The sequence below is a fragment of the Eretmochelys imbricata genome, chromosome 9 (genome assembly GCF_965152235.1).
Source record: "Eretmochelys imbricata isolate rEreImb1 chromosome 9, rEreImb1.hap1, whole genome shotgun sequence".
NCBI lineage: Eukaryota > Metazoa > Chordata > Testudines > Cheloniidae > Eretmochelys > Eretmochelys imbricata.
The window spans coordinates 22,721,114-22,734,935 of NC_135580.1; the positions used below are offsets into that span (position 1 = coordinate 22,721,114).

The 13,822-nt window shown below is 40.4% G+C and overlaps 1 protein-coding gene across 2 annotated transcripts in view; it reads right to left on the reverse strand.

Moving 5' to 3' along the window:
• Positions 1 to 13,822, reverse strand: part of LOC144270066 (schwannomin-interacting protein 1) — a 389,770-nt gene that overhangs the window by 261,866 nt on the left and 114,082 nt on the right. The window lies entirely within an intron of this gene.

Consider the following 13,822-nt stretch of genomic DNA (forward strand, 5'->3'; position numbering starts at 1 on the left):
GGTTCTTTTGCATGAAAAGAGAAGACAATTTACCTCAAATTATTCTGCATAAGCAGCTATTTTTCACACTAAAACGTAGTAAGATCTGTGAAGATGTTGACTTATACAGATTACTTATTTCTAGACACAAAACAAGACTTTCAGATTCTAGCGATATTTATGGTTCCGATAGAACTGAACCCAAGAAACTCCTCAATCTGAACTATTGATGCACTGTGTCCCCCAAGCTGGAACAACAACTTTACAGAGGTTATGTGACCAGTATCTGGAATAGGTCAGCTTTACCTCCTCCCTATTGTACCACCTTTGTTCAACCCAATCAATCACTTGTGTAGGGGCAGAGAAAAGCAGAACAACATGTGGTATAGCTAAATGCAGGAGCTCAGAGCTTTTCCATGCCCTTTCCATAGGGGTACCTTGGTTTCTTCACACAACAGAAGTATGGGTCTTGGAAGGGAGTGGAGCCACAGGTTGTGTCTGTCCAATCCTCTGTAATCCTCTGGCTAAGCTCTCTCAGGGTGGCGATTCATGTCCCTACTATGTACTACCCTGAGAGAGAGAGAGAGACTAAGGTGAGAGGAAGTTTTTTTGGGGGGAGAGGAGGGAGGGGGCGGAAGGGCGGGGCAGCGGGGGGCTTTCAGGATCATACATGACGTGAGGGGATCATACATACTTGCCAAACACTGATCCTAGACCACACAAAGCGGGGGGGGGGGGGGACGACCTCATTGCGGGACATTTCTGCCTTTGCTATAAATTGAAATAACTAGTATATTAGACAACTGTGTTCCTCTAAAAGAAGAACTGACAGTGAATTGTGGGTAATATCAAAACCGGTGGCATTTTAAGGGCAGGATGATATCTTTGTACATAATTTAAATGACCTTTATGAATAGTACATCTGACCTAACTACGGTAGGGAAAGGAAAGGAAAGGAAAGGAAGAAAGTTTTGCTCCTTAGGTTTCCACATTAATAATATGTTTGTACAATAAATGCTTTTGTTGTTGTACTTGGGGGGCGGGGGTGGTACAATGAAGAAGACAGACATCATATATTTAACTAGTGCAATCGTTGATTACTGCTTGTAGCTAGTCTGTACTTTTTTAAACACCTATTTCTAATCTTCCAATGTAAGCTGAATTTCTAGGACTGCAGGTAGGATCAGAAAAGCAAAGCAAAGCAAAGCAACTTGGATTATTTAAAGCCTGTACATAAAAAAACACTGAGCCATGAAAAGGCTATTTAGGCCAATAATAGCCTGTTTCCTTATTGAGCAGAACCTGGTTACCAATACTCAAACAAACAGTACTGCAGGGAAAGATTTTTTTAGACTAAGTATTCTGAAAAAGAGAGAAGCAGATTTTCTAAGTGTTATATAGCTGTGTGGTTCTGTTATATAGCTATGATGTCGATGGGCATCTTATGGCTAAATCCCCTCACATCACTTAGAAAATTTAACTCATCTTTTAGTGATCAGTAACAAGAAATTGTGAGATAGGATCATTTTAAAAAAAGTTAATCAGTTACACAAATACATATTGCTAGAGATTCTCTATAGTCAAAGGTTTCAGAGTGGTAGCTGTGTTAGTCTATCGTCATCATGAATAGGTCGGAATATGAACGAGAGGCTGGTAGGCAGCTCTCTAACACCACATTCTAGAGGCCATTACCCTATGATCCCACTGAGGGCTATCAAAAGAAACTACACCATCTGCTCAAGAAACTCCCTGAAAAAGCACAGGAACAAATCTGCACAGACACACCCCTAGAACCCTGACCAAGGGTATTTTATCTACTACCCAAGATCCATAAACCTGGAAATCCTGGACATCCCATCATCTCAGGCATTGGCACTCTAACAGCAGGATTGTCTGGCTATGTAGACTCTCTCCTCAGGCCCTATGCTGCCAGCACTCCCAGCTGTCTTTGAGACACTACTGACTTCCTGAGGAAACTACAATCCATTGGTGATCTTCCAGAAAACACCATCTTGGCCACTATGGATGTACAAGCCCTCTACACCAACATTCCACACAAAGATGGACTACAAGCCGTCAGGAACAGTATCTCCGATAATGTCACGGCAAACCTGGTGGCTGAACTTTGTGACTTTGTCCTCACCCACAACTATTTCACATTTGGGGACAATGTATACCTTCAAGTCAGCGGCACTGCTATGGGTACCCGCATGGCCCCACAGTATGCCAACATTTTTATGGCTGACTTAGAACAACGCTTCCTCAGCTCTCGTACCCTAATGCCTCTACTCTACTTGCACTACATGGATGACATTTTCATCATCTGGACCCATGGAAAAGAAGCCCTTGAGGAATTCCACCATGATTTCAACAATTTCCATCCCACCATCAACCTCAGCCTGGACCAGTCCACACAAGCGATCCACTTCATGGACACTACAGTGCTAATAAGTGATGGTCACATAAACACCACCCTGTAGAAACCTACTGACCGCTATACTTACCTACATGCCTCCAGCTTTCATCCAGACCACATCACACGATCCATTGTCTACAGCCAAGCTCTACGATACAACCGCATTTGCTCCAATCCCTCAGAACAGAGACAAACACCTACAAGATCTCTATCTAGTTTTCTTAAAACGACAGTACCTACCTGCTGAAATGAAGAAACAGATTGACAGAGCCAAAAGGGTACCCAGAAGTCACCTACTACAGGACAGGCCCAACAAAGAAAATAACAGTATGCCACTAGCCGTCACCTTCAGCCCCCAACTAAAACCTCTCCAGCGCACCATCAAGGATCTACAACCTATCCTGACGGACGATTCCTCACTCTCAGAGATCTTGGGAGACAGGCCAGTCCTCGCTTACAGACAACCCTCCAGTCTGAAGCAAATACTCACCAGCAAACACACACCACACAACAAAAGCACTAATCCAGGAACCTATCCTTGCAACAAAGCCCGTTGCCAACTCTGTCCACATATCTATTCAAGTGACACCATGATAGGACCTAATCACATCAGCCATGCCATCAGGGGCTTGTTCACCTGCACATCTACCAATGGGATATATGCCATCATGTGCCAGCGCCTCTGCCATGTACATTGGCCAAACCGGACAGTTTCTATGTAAAAGAATAAATGGACACAAATCAGACGTCAAGAATTATAACATTCAAAAACCTGTCGGAGAACACTTCAACCTCCCTGGACACTCAATTACAGACCTAAAAGTCACAATTCTTCAACAAAAAAACTTCAAAAACAGACTCCAACGAGAAACTGCAGAACGAGAATTAATTTGCAAACTGGACACCATTAAATTAGACTTGAATAAAGACTGGGAGTGGATGGGTCATTACACAAAGTAAAAATTATTTCCCCATGCTAACATTTCCCCCCTACACCTTCTTGTCAACTGTTTGAAATGGGCCATCCTGATTATCACTACAAACGTTTTTTTTTCTCTGCTGATAATAGCCCACTTTAATTGATTAGTTTCGTTAGAGTTGGTATGGCAACACATATTTTTTCATGTTCTCTCTATATATCTATCTATCTTCCTACTGTATTTTCCACTCTGTGCATCTGATGAAGTGGGTTTTAGCCCATGAAAGCTTATGCCCAAATAAATTTGTTAGTCTCTAAGGTGCCACAAGTACTCCTCGGTTTTTTTGCTGATACAGACTAACACAGCTACCACTCTGAAACCTGTCTATAATCAAAATGGTTTGTGGTCTGAGTAGTGATGTGATGCCACAGATGACATCGACGGATTAGATGCTTCAATGATCCAACATTTTAGTGATGATACAATTTTGATGTCAAACTAGAATTTATTCTACAATCTTTCTTGTAATAATCAGGATAATTAACCAGAAAAATCTGTATTTTGCTGGCGCTAATCTAATCACTAAAATAATTTTACTTTAATAAAATGATAATCATGTAATATACAGCAGGGAGAAAACACATATTTTTAAATGCATATGCCCCTCGGCTCTTATGCTAAATAGTCTATTTTTAGGTATGATCAGATACATATTCATATTTAATTTGCCTGGGAGTTTAGATCTCTAGTTCATGGTGGGCTCATTTCATTTATGAAAGTCAGAGTCAGCAAATATCTTAATTTTCAGTCCTTATCTTTAACTAACATTACTCAGCAGTATCAAGAAGAGCTAACATTTTCATTCATGAATATTTGATAACCACTAATAGAAAGTTATAATAGTGTCCTGGGGTATTAACGATGCCATTTGCATTTAATGCACTTATTGCATTGTGCAAGATTGCTATGTGAAAGTCATAGTGTGCCTGGTTCAAACCCTGCTGGAGTCAGGGGAAAGACTCTTGTTGACTTCAGTGGGCTTTCCATCAAGCCCAGGGAGAATGTTAAACTTGAGCAAAGAACAGACTCTAGTTGGAATATATTGTTCAGAGAAGTACCAATATATAATACATTAATCATAAAGCTAATTTCCAAAACACAAGTAAATTGCACAGACTAAACAGCTGCATGCCACATACTGATTGTGCCAGTATAACCGATCAGTAGCTAAATCATATAAACATCTCTATAGTATTATCAACGTGTACCATAGCATTGTCATGGGACGATCTTAAAGTGTTCCATAACAAAGTTTTATCCCGTATATTGTGTGAACCAGGCTAACAGCTTGATGGATGCATTTTCCAAGGATAAAAATGCTACACTTTGCCTTGACAGCACTAATCCAAGAAGGAAACAAATGCAGTGAAAATGGATTTGAGTCTTAATCACTATCTGTTGTTTGCTGGATCCAAATGCCATAGAGGAATGGCCAGGAACGTCAACGAGTGTAAATCAGCCTAGCTCTAATATAGTTAGGACTTGTCTAACAATACGGCAAAGCACACAGGAGTGTGCTTTACAAATCACACCCCTAACTAGCTGCACTCTAACTGTCCCATGTAGACCTTGCTGGGGTCCCCGATCCTGTGCTAGAAGGTACCTAGTTCACATTAGCATAGTAATGTATGAAACAGGAGTGCTTAAAATGTTAGTTCATTTTACAAGTCACACTCCCCTGGTGCACTTCACCAGCACTGCATAGACAAGCCTGTAGTGTTATTATAGGCAGACAGTTCCTTCAAGGGAAGGCTAAGAGTTTTCCTTACCCCATCCCACTGATATCTCTGGCCATTTAATAATCGGTATTGATGGATTCTGAACGGAGTCCTGTCTTCCAGAATTTTGCTTAGGAGAGGCCCACATTACCAGCCCAGCTGCCCCTATTTGGCTAGCGTTGTGACCCGGTGCATAAAGTCGCAACACCACTCAAATGTGGCTCAGCCTCCCCGCCGTCATGCCAGCAGGGAAGGGGCTTTGCTGTTATGCCATCTAGCGGCGGTCAAGGGCCACATGGGGAGGAGGGGGCTTGGAACCCCAGGCCTTCCACACACACCATTCTACTCCTGCTGTCTGCTCGTCCTCAATCTCAGATACGATGGAGCATCATAGCACTGGGGAGGTTTAAAAAATGGGAGAGCATCAGCACTCAGACAGGGATGGAGAAACAAAACAAAGAACCATTCCTCCAACAATGGATAGGAGACAAAAAGAGATAAAAAGGGGTTGCCAGTGGAAGTGCTAGCACAACCCTAGCTATGGGTGCGCCTGTACTATAATCGATAGTGTGACTGCAGCTCAGATTAGCTTTTATGTAGCTAGCGTAGCCAAACATAGCACTGAAGCCATCACAGCACGGGCTGCAGCACAGCTACACAAGCCCACCTGCAAGCCTGGGTATGTATTCACGTTTGTAGCCCACACTGAAGCCCATTCTGCCACATCTTCACTGCTATTTTTAACCATGCTTGGTAGATTAAAGCTAGCACAAGTATGTCTACCTGAACTGAAATTACACCTTCAGCTGCAGTTTTACCTTCAGTAGACATATTCCATAATGTTGCAAATGCGCTGCTATAAAAAACATGAAGGGCCATGTTCCACAGTCCTTATTAAAGCAAAATAATATCCAACAAAAGCAGTGGGAATTTGGCTCAATACAGTATTGCAGAATTTGGCCCATATTATTCAGAACTATTTAATGTTTCTCTCAAGGAAAATGGTTACTACGCTTTTAGTTTATCATTATCACCTTCTGCCCATCTAAGGCTACTATCCTTTAAGGTAGAAAAAATTACTGGGTATTCTCCTTTTGCTTTTTATTTATACTCATGGGTAGAATATTACTGCCTTTTCATCAAGACAACTATTCACTAAAAGCCAGAAATTGGTTTACTTTCCCTATGGTTCTGAAATAATTATCGAAACAAAATTTTAAGATACAAGTGAGAAAACAACAGCATAACAGAAGCTGTAGGTAAAGTTAATTGCTTGATCTGTTTATGTAAATCTAATTTAGAACACCAACTGAACCTTTGGAATTTCCACTAATAAATAATCCTCAAAGAAAATAAGCATACTATATGTAATTTTAATGTGCAGTATACATTTTGTTGCCCATCCCCACAGAGGGCCTGATTCTATTACTCATGTATGTGCTACTCATTATGCACAAGAGGTTGCATAAATTCCTGACTGCATGGTTTAATTGTAAATGATTGACCCTGTAATGCATTTTTTCATGTATCATGTCATATTTGGGCTTTCATTTTTCAAATGTATTAAAAACAAGCTATTAAAATGCAATTATATATTACAGATAGAAAGACACACAAACTATCTATAATTTTTGTTTGATTAATTCTCCATCATTAAAAGGATGCTCCTAAATAACATCCTCTTTTTGAGAACTGTAACCATTTACATTGATGTGAAATGTTTGTATCTTTGTAGTGCAGCTGTGTTTAGCATCATCGCCCTTGTGCTCTAATTCTGGCAGGACAAGAAACTTGATGTCTTGTGTGAGCTTGTTTCCTGTGCAGCAGGATACAATATTGCCTGTACAAAACTTATTGAAATTGTAAGCCATTTTTAGTTTGTATGTTGATTTATAACAGAGTAACAGGCTGGCAGCTTTTGCCTGAAACACACCATCCTGTTAGCAGGTGTCGAGCATTGTAGGAAAGGGTTAAATGGATTCTGGTGACTTATTAGGGCAGGTGGCTCCCGTCTAGATACAAAGAGAGATGGAAGAAACTCTCTAGAAAAATCTAGAGAGGATCTAGAATATGGGCTGAGCAACCCAGAGGGAGGAGCCTTAGAACACCTATGCTTGGGGAAAAGGTTTTACCTGACTTCATGTTTATCTCATTATTGATTTCTGTATTAATAAAACCAAGTCTCATGTAAGGTATGAGTTTGGAGCCTACAGTTTGTGGACTGTATTTTGGAGCAGGTTGGACAAGGCAACTGCTAATTATTAGTTTAACAGTTTTATCATCAAGGGACCTTAAATTTAAAGTACCATCAAAAACATAACTGGTTGCTAAAGTTGTTTAATTTTTTTACCTTTTTAGGTAATTTCCTGGAATAAATGCCAAATTCTAGCCTCGCATTTGCATACACTATATGTGAAATTCATTGGTCACCATCAGAAAGCCAGTATTTCCCAACAGATACCACACAATGGTATCGAAGACATCATGGTTCATCATTCTTTTCACTGGCAAGCACTTCAGTTGACATCATCACATACACAGGTCATTTAATACTCTTTTCAAAATTTTACATAGTCTCTGACCTCTGACTTATTATACATGTATTAATGTCCAACATATAGATAAAGTGGTGCCTTCTTTGGTGGATAAAAATCAAACATATTTACAACTTTTGCTTTAGATTATTTTCATATGCTGATTTTTAACTACATATCAAGGTTTTTTCCCCCCACACGGCAAATATGATGAAATATTTTGGATGGTTTATCTTATTAGATGCATTTATGAAATGCCCATCAAAATGTGTGTCTGATGGACAATTATATATAGTTCATATACAAAAGGAATGCCTCCAAACTTCTTACACAGAATATTAGAATATATAAGTACAGCATGATTAAAATAAAATATGGGCTGAATTTTCATACATCTTAATCAAACTGTAAAATTAATCCATGTTATGGCTCACTCTATACTTCTGCATACAGAGGAGCAAGTCCAATTAAAACATTACATTAGCTCAACAATTATGAATTTGGGCAATAAACATGTACAAAAAAGACCCTTGAGATATATGGCTGGGTTCAGAATTGCTGTTTTATTCAAGATGAGTTTTATTATCTTGGGAATGAGAAGAACAGTAGCAAAGCTATCACAGTCAGGCTAATTACTTTAACAAGACCTGTTTTATTTAAAAATAAATGAAAAAACAGGCACTTTGATCAGGCCTTGTAGCAATGTTTATCCTTTACATGGCATTCTCTCTTCTCAACAGCTTTACACAGATCTGTTTATTTCCTATTGAACTTCCTTAAAACAAAAAATGAAAACATTCTCACTTGATAGAAATAAGGCTACTTTTCTTAATTTCCATGTATCACTGCTGAGTGAAGGTTTTTCATATTTATGGCTCTGTTCTGACTATTTTAAGTTTTGGCTGAGGTGATATTTGAATTCAGATTTCATTTTTGACATGGAATTCCTTTTTATTATTCTTTATATACTGTCATAGAATATGAGTCCCATAACCAGTAATGAAACATGGCTTTATTCTGGACCTTCACTGTTTGTTTGACCTAGTATTTACAGGTCCAGCTACTTTTTAAAAATACCTTCACTGCTCTAAATCCTATTTTTTCTCTTCTTTTTCTCTCTCTCCTGTTTCCTAGTACTGATGAGGCCAGTCTATATTACAAATGTACATTGGTATAACTACATCACTCAGGGGAGAACATCTCCCGTCGACATAGCTACCACTTCTTGGGGAGGTGGATTATCTCCTGTCAACATAGCAGCATCTTCCCTATTAAAAATTCTGTGCTTTTGATTTTTCCTTTTTCTCAGTTTCTCCTCTGTTAATTTCTCCTCTTTCTTCCCCTACCATCCTTCAATCTACTCCCTTTTCCTCCCATCTTTGCTTTACTCAACCCTGTCGTTAATTTGTTCAAAGGCAATGAAATTTGACACAAAGGTGGGGTTTTTTTTACATTACACACAGTTGTTGTTGCTAGATAATACCAGAACAGAGTCAATGAAATTATAATGTGAAATGAGTGTGTCTGGATAATTGATTATGGGTTTTCAAGGCTTCTGGTGAGTCTGCAGAATTGTTATAACAACAGACCAGAGTTGTCGTAAGATGAGAGGACGTGCCCATATATGGATTATCGGACTTTGTTTTGATTGCACAATTTTGCTGGCACAGTGTTGCCACCTCTTTTGAGCATTTGTTTTCAAGGGAGCACAAGACACCTTACTGGAGGAGATACCGGAACAGCAGCAGCAATAGCCGCATCCCTCAGAGTAACTGCTAGGTGCCAAGTGCTAGGATCCAAGTATTTACCATCAGATCAGTGAGCAATCCTTTCCCTGATCAGACATGGCGAGGGAAGCAGATGATGATATTGCCATCTTCAAAATCTACAGTAAAGGTCCTCATTTACATAAAATTGGTTTCCTAACACATCATTTGATTTTTTTCAGATTAGAGGCAGAGGCAGAATGGAAAAATATATAGCCATGTACCATTGACACAATCATTACAATGAAGAGCATCGATGTCCAAACAGACCTCTAGGAGACACCACATGATTTTCATACAGGTGACTTATTTACCTAGCATGACCTACAGGTATTGCTCTATCAGGCTTAGGTAAAATCATTCCAGTTGTCTGTCAGGTGTCATAGCAGGATTTATTGATCTACCTCATTACAAATCACCCCACTAGTTATATTACTCAAATTTCGCTACAGATTTCTATTAACCACCATTTTCTTTAAAGATATGGGAACATGTCCCTCCTGCAAAAATAATTTGGTTATATGAAGATCAGCATTTGATATTCCAACAAGAACTTTGTCAGGCAAGGATTAAAACTGCAGGAATTAGGAGACAGCTCAGATGGGCTCACTTCATCATTAATTCAACCCTTTGTGTCTACATATTGGAGGGGGAGGGGGTAAAAAATTCCTAACATTTCACACCAACTTTGCACTATTGTAAATTAATATGTAAGGTGCAGGGCACTGGAGAATCAGGTGACCTTGATTTCAATGAGAGCAGGGTGGGGACTTCAGCCTGTGGTCCTAGAGTGACGCTGAAAAGTATTTTAGAACATAACTGTTTCTGGAAATCAGCTATTTAGAAAACTCGAATGAGAACATTAATGGGAGTTATGCATGGGCTCAGCTGTAGTAAGAGCTTAAATTTGTTGGGAAAAGTCACAGCCTATGGAATAGGTTTATGTGAAAGCAAAGCCCTCCAGTGGGTGCATTAGGGGGCATGGTGCCTCAGTTCAGGGTGCAATGTACTTCCCCTTTGTGGGGGGGGGACAGCTCTATAGGCCAGGAGAGGAGGGGTGAGTGGAGGCTGGCATTACTTTAAGGGAGAATCCATTGTATTACATTGAAGTTTTCACTCATTCCAAAGAGATTTCCAACAAGCGAGTATCTTCCTATGAGCAGGCTGTTCGGCCATGCCGAAGAAATATGATTATTTTACGTTGCTGACAACAAAGTATGTCAGCTTAACAGTAACAAGTTACTGAGTAGGGAGTCTATTTACTAAATAAAGTGACTTAAGTGCAATAAATGGTATCTCTAGTATCATAGTAACATGCATTTACAAGGGGCATTTTCCTGGACTGCCTTTTGTTGATAACTATTACATTAAACAAACAAAAATAACCAGCTATATCCTGTTGTAAAGAGAAGAATTTAATTGAAGCATCTTCAAAGTAAACCATGTATCCTGAAATTAAACATATTTACATGTGTCTGGGAGGTGTTCACTAAGAAGGTACAAAGCAATTCATTTCTCCTCTTTTGTGGATCAGCTGCTTATTTTTTTTTACAAAGATGTAATTAAGCCTTTGTTGAGTTTGAATTATTTACAAAGATAATTTTACATGTTAATTAATCTATCATATTGAAAAAAGCTGCAATTAAAACACACATTCAAACTGTTTAGACTGTAAATTCTTTGGAGGGGGGCAGGCAAGGGCTCTCTTTTTGTTTATACAGGGCCCAGCACAATGGAGTCCAATGCTGATGGAGGCCTGTGAGTGCTACTGTATTACAACTAATAAATGATCATAACAGAACTGTAAACACATACTTTCTTCCATATGAACACCAGCTACTTCAACTTCATTAAGCCCCCTTTTAGCATTTCTCCCTACAAGTTAATAACACCAATGACATCTGCTAAGTTCATTGTTCTCTATTACATACAGTAGTACAACCTGCTTCATTTCTTTTTATTCATATATTGGAAAATATGCAGAGTGGCATGTAGGTAAAGAACATTGCTTGAGACTATGGACTCTACTCCCTATCCTTGCTCACACTATCCATTTGTATATTATTTTTTAGGAAGTAAAATAGCAACACAACTGAAATATATCTAAAACCAGATTTTCCAGAAGCACCAGTACAAAAAGTATGTGTGCCATTAACTGTTTTGAACAAACGTGAGAAAGCTTCAGTTCTGGGGTGGATTCCCATTTCTAAATTGCTTAAATACTCATCTGAATTTGATGCAGCAATTTCTGTTACTTACACTTGTTTCACTGGAAAGTCTGTAGAAAGGTAACTAATTTCAAAATATTTCTAAAATTATTAATTGAAAATAACCAGTTCAGCTTTGGTTCAGATCTTCCCATATTTATCCAATGTTTAGACATCTTTCTCAGCTTACTCAAAGCCACAATTACTTAGAATAGTCAATGCATTCTTATTGTAACATTGCACCAAGTGGAATGGTTTTTATCACCTGTAGTTATCAAGCTAATACCACAAAGGGATTAAAATCCATATATTATGCAAAAGCAGTAGTGAGACCATAGCGAAGGTTCTGTCATGGTTTTCAAAATAATATATATATGAATGTTGTCTGCCTATCCACTTTGTCTGTGTATACTACCTGGTGTATCTCACTCTATTCTGATGTAACAATGGTACCATGCACTCTCTCTTGCCTGTAAAGCAGGGGTGGGCAAACTATGGCCCAGGGACTGCATCCGGCCCTTCAGATGTTTTAATCTGGCCCTCAAGATCTCGCCGGGGAGTGGGTTCCGGGGCTTGCCCCACTCCCACGCTCCAGCCGGGGAGCAGGGTCAGGGGCTTGCCCCGCTCCATGCATGCCATGTCTCTGCGTGGCTCCCGAAAGCAGCGACATGTCCCCCCTCTGGCTCCTATGTTTAGGGGTAGCCCCTGCCCCAAGTGCCACCCCCAAAGCTCCCATTGGCCAGGAACCAATGGGAGCTGCAGGGGCAGTACCTGCGGCAGGGCAGGGCACAGAGCCACCTGGCCATGCCTCCACATAGGAGCTGGGGGGGGGGGGGGACATGCTGCTGCTTCCGGGAGCTGCTTGAAGTAAGCAACGTCCGGAGCCTGCACCCCTGACCCTCTTCCGTGCCCCAACCCCTGCCCGAGCCCTGATCCCCCTCCTGCCCTCTGAATCCCTTGGTCCCAGCCTGGAGCACCCTCCTGCACCCCCAACCCCTCATCCCCATCCCCACTCCAGAGCCTGTACCCCCAGCCAGAGCCCTCATCCCCTCCTGCATACCAACCCTCAATTTCATGAGCATTCACGGCCCACCATACAATTTCCATACCCAGATCTGGCCCTCAGGCCAAAAGGTTTGCCCACCCCTGCTGTAAAGTCATGTATTTACCTGTTTTGTCACAGCTAGAGATAGACAAACTTATTTTTCCAGATATTTGCTTATGGGGAAGTGTGATGGGTTCGGTCACAGAGATCCCCTTGAGGTTGTGACCTGACATGCTGGAATGACCTCTGAGCTCATTTTCCACTGCCAGCTTGGGACTCCAGAACCCTGCCTTGTTGAGCTAGACATGCTAATCTGCTGCAACACAGACCCAGGTCTGGTCCATGACCCCAAAGCATCCCACTTTAACCAAAAACTGCTCAGCAAGTACTCCTGCCTCCAGCACCCAGACACCCATTTCCCAATGGGATCCAAACCCCGAATAAATCTGTTTTGCTCTATATAAAGCTTATACAGGGTAAACTCATAAACTGTCTGCTCTCTATAACACTGATGGAGAGATATGCACAGCTGTTTGCTCCCCCCCAGGTATTAACCACTTACTGTGGGTTAATTAATAAACAAAAGTGATTTTATTAAGTATAAAAAGTAGGATTTAAGTGTTTTTAAGTAACAACAGACAGAACAAAGTAGGTTACCAAACAAAATAAAACAAGACAAAGAGTCTGTTAGTCCTTATAGTCTAACAGACAAAAGCTTATGCTGCAATACGTCCGTTAGTCTATAAGGTGACACAGGACTCTTTGCCGCTTTTGCAGATCCAGACTAACACGGCTACCCCTCTGATACTTGACAAAATAAAACAAAATACACAAGTATAAGCCTAATACATTAAGAAACTGATTACAGATAAAATCTCACCCTCAGAGATGTTCCAATAAGCTTCGTTCACAGACTAGATTCCTTCCTAGTCTGGGCCCAATATTTTCCCCAGTACAGTTCTTGTTAGTTTCAGCTGAGGTGGTAACTATTTTTTTTTTTTTTTTATGACTGCAGCCCCCTTTGTTCTGTTCCACCCCCTTTTATAGCTTTGGCACAAGGTAGGAATCCTTTGTCTCTCTCTGGGTCTCCACCCTTCCTTCTAAATGGAAAAGCACCAGGTTTAAGACGGATTCCAGTATCATGTGACATGTTCACATGTCCTGTGAGACTTCATTA